General features: G+C 44.9%; 1 non-coding gene across 1 annotated transcript; it reads right to left on the reverse strand.

Moving 5' to 3' along the window:
* Positions 1 to 2,420: 2,420 nt before the first annotated feature.
* On the reverse strand, positions 2,421 to 2,522 carry LOC129063566 (U6 spliceosomal RNA). The gene has a single exon (XR_008528356.1). It is a non-coding gene; the product is annotated as a U6 spliceosomal RNA (small nuclear RNA).
* Positions 2,523 to 3,234: the final 712 nt, after the last annotated feature.

The following is a 3,234-nucleotide window of genomic DNA, read 5'->3' on the forward strand; positions in this document are numbered from 1 at the left end:
TCCCGCTGGCTACTCTCTCTCCTCTTTCCCCAAAGCCTCTGTCCCCAGTCTTTTCTCAATTGTCTCCAGACCTCTCTGCACCTCCTTTAGCCAGGGATCTACCACCTGTGGCTGCCACTCTGTACTCAGCAGGTGGCTTAGATATCACAGCGTGGGGTGGAATCCCACCTCGGGGCAAGGCTATTGGGTCCTCTCACACTGCTGCTGCTGCTCAGGGGATGTGGTCTCTGCCTGAGCAAGATGGCTGCTGCCGCATGGGGGATGAGTCAGCCCCAAGATCCCACTAGCTACTCTCTCTGTTATCTCCCTAAAGCCTCCTTCCCCAGTCTCTCTTCAGGCCTCTCTAGCCCACTCTTCCCCTGCCATTGCCGGAGACCAGGGTAAGTGGCTGCAAATAAAAATTTGTGTTGGCCCTTTAAATGTGTCTTTGCGTCTCCAGCTTCCTGTCTCTGGCAGAGAGCAACACTGCCACTTTCGCAGCTGGTTGTTATCTGTGTACTTTCTGGACTATGGTGTTGTAGGCTAGAGATCCCCCTTTTGGTTCAGATCCTGCTCTTCTCAGGGGGATCCAACTGACTGTTTCAATATCCATCTGGTGCTGCTGCCCGTGGGCGCCCTTCCCACCTTCTCAAGTCTCTACAGCACTTCTTCCCAGTTAGATTGCACTAAAGCCGATTCTTCTTTCTCTTGAGGTAACAAGGCTCCTCTCTCACTATTGTTCAGTTGTTTGTTCTAGGTGATTTCTCCATAATTTAGTTCAAATTCCAGGTTGGTCCTGAGAGGAGTTCAGTGTGACTTCCACTCACTCCTCCACCGTCTTGATTCCCAGGAAGGCAAAAGGAAAGTACACAAGGAGGAGATGAACTGCAGCAAAGCCTTTGTCATATAACAGTGACTTTCGCCCTGATAAAGTTTGAGCTCCCCAGGCAGCCACAAGCCGCCCAGTGGCATGAGGGCTGTGTTGTGGTTTTCCTTGGGCTGCTGCTGTCTGTGCCCCAGCTCCCATGACCCTCTTCGGCAGCACTGCCTGTATGCCTAGAGGTGCTGGTTGCAAACGCATCCTGGTACCAGCTGGCCTACTACTCCCCAGCCCAGCCCCCAGCCTCCTGCCTATAAGGCACTGCCTCCACGCCCCGCGCCCACCATCCCCACTGGTGCGGCCACCATGACCCTCACCCCCGACCTCTCCCATGGTCTTTAGAGTTTTAATCTCAAATAACAAGAGGCTGTCATCAAGGGCATTTACACTTGGAACCCTTTCCCCTGAACATCTGCCAAGACAGCTGCAGCCTCACCCTCATACTGTCAGGCTGAGATCTATCTGTTCAGTCAGGCCCTCTCTTAAATATCTAATTTGCGGGCATTTTACTTAACACTTAAATACTGAACTTCCCTGGGCAGACTCACAATTCATAGGCCAGCATCTTAACCCTCAACTTTACAAGTTAAAAGGGAAGGAAAAGAGTAGAACTAAGACTTCTGACCCTATTTCAACAGTCACTTTCTAGAATATTCTCATATCACTGTTCTCTTCCAAAAGGACAAGTCCAAGAATAATACTTTAAATTATTCAAATAAAGGTATCATTCCTTTCTCTTCTCCTTTCCTCTCTCTCTCTCCCCTCCCCTCCCAGCATATCTCCACATTAACCTAATATCAAGGGAATGAAGGAGAGCATCAGCCCACCTCTCCGATACCACCTTCTCCTTACCTGGCTCATGAACATTGCAGCTTCCCTAGGCGCTGACATTTCTTCAGTGTCCATCATGTGCTGAGTACTGTTCTTGCCCCACTGGCAGCAGGAGTGACAGGTTGTTCCGGAGTCCTCAATACCTACCTCAGTTACAGTAACCCAAAAGTTATTCTAGAGACTACCTTTTTGGATGATGATACAAGCAGAATTCCAGCAGAGGACAATGTTCTTACAATACCTAGCTCTTGGGTTGTAATATCCAGGCTACTTTTTTTTAACTATTTTTAAAATATTTTCAGTTACAGTTAACACTCAACATCATTTTTTATTACTTTCAGGTGTACTTCACAGTGATTAAAGAATCACATACTTTACAAGGTACTCCCCCCAATACTTCCAGTATCCAACTGGCACCATACATAGTTATTAGAATATTACTGACTATATTTCCTATGCTGTGCTTTACACCTCCATGATTATTTTGTAACTACCCATCTCAGTCCCTTCACCTTTTATACCCAGTCCCCCAAACTCCCTTCCATCTGGCAATCATCAGTCTGTTTTCTGTGTCTATGAGTCTACTTGTTTCATTTGTTCATGTATATTGTTCTTTAGATTCCACATGTAAGTGAAATCATATGGTGTTTGTGTGTCTCTGACTGACTTATTTCACTTAGACTAATACCCCCTGCGTCCATCTATGGTGTCACAAATGGTAATATTTCATGAAAATATGGAACACTTCATGAATTTGCTTATCATCCTTGACATGGGCCACGCTAATCTCTGAATCATCCAAGTTTAGTGTATGTGCTGCAGAAGCAAGCACAAGGCTCCTTTTTATACAGGGTGTCATGGTCAAATACATACATTATAGCAATTGAGATAATTAAAAAGTAATTTAACCCTTTTTTAATCTCTTGAGGAACATTAATAATAGCACGTGTTTAAAAGTCTTATACTTTTTCCCTACTATTTTCACACATCTTGTGGCCCTTCAGAAATGCTCCCTCTATAAACCTCCTTCAGTCAACTCCCTTTCCCAGGTCTTCTTGGCACCTGCCCCCATCCATGCTTTGGCTTTGTTCCTGCCCCCTTTTCCTTTCACCACTAGTCCAATCTCTTTCTACTTATCATAAAAGCCTGGGACCTTGGCTGGCAAAAATACCGTAGAGTATAAATATGAAGTTTACATTCTACTGAGGGAATATAGATGATAAATAAATAGGCAGTAAACCAAAATTATCAGATAAAGTGTGACTTTCGATAGACATAGTGCCAGAAAGAAAATAGAAGATGGTAAACTGAAAAGGAGAGCTGGGAGAGGAGGATGAGGGTCATGTGGATTAGGGTCAGGAAAGACATTTCTGAGGAAGTGACGTTAAAGCTGACATCTAAATGACAAGAGAAATCTAGTCATAGAACACCTGAGAGGAAAATGTTCTAAGAAGAGGGAACAACTACAACAACTGCACTAAAGTATAAATAAGCTTAGCATAATTGTGCTTATATAGCAGAGGAAGAAAGATGCCTGGAACTAA

Source organism: Pteronotus mesoamericanus, unplaced genomic scaffold, assembly GCF_021234165.1.
Source record: "Pteronotus mesoamericanus isolate MK-2021 breed Mesoamerican mustached bat unplaced genomic scaffold, CSHL_Meso_final scaffold_85, whole genome shotgun sequence".
Taxonomy (NCBI): domain Eukaryota; kingdom Metazoa; phylum Chordata; class Mammalia; order Chiroptera; family Mormoopidae; genus Pteronotus; species Pteronotus mesoamericanus.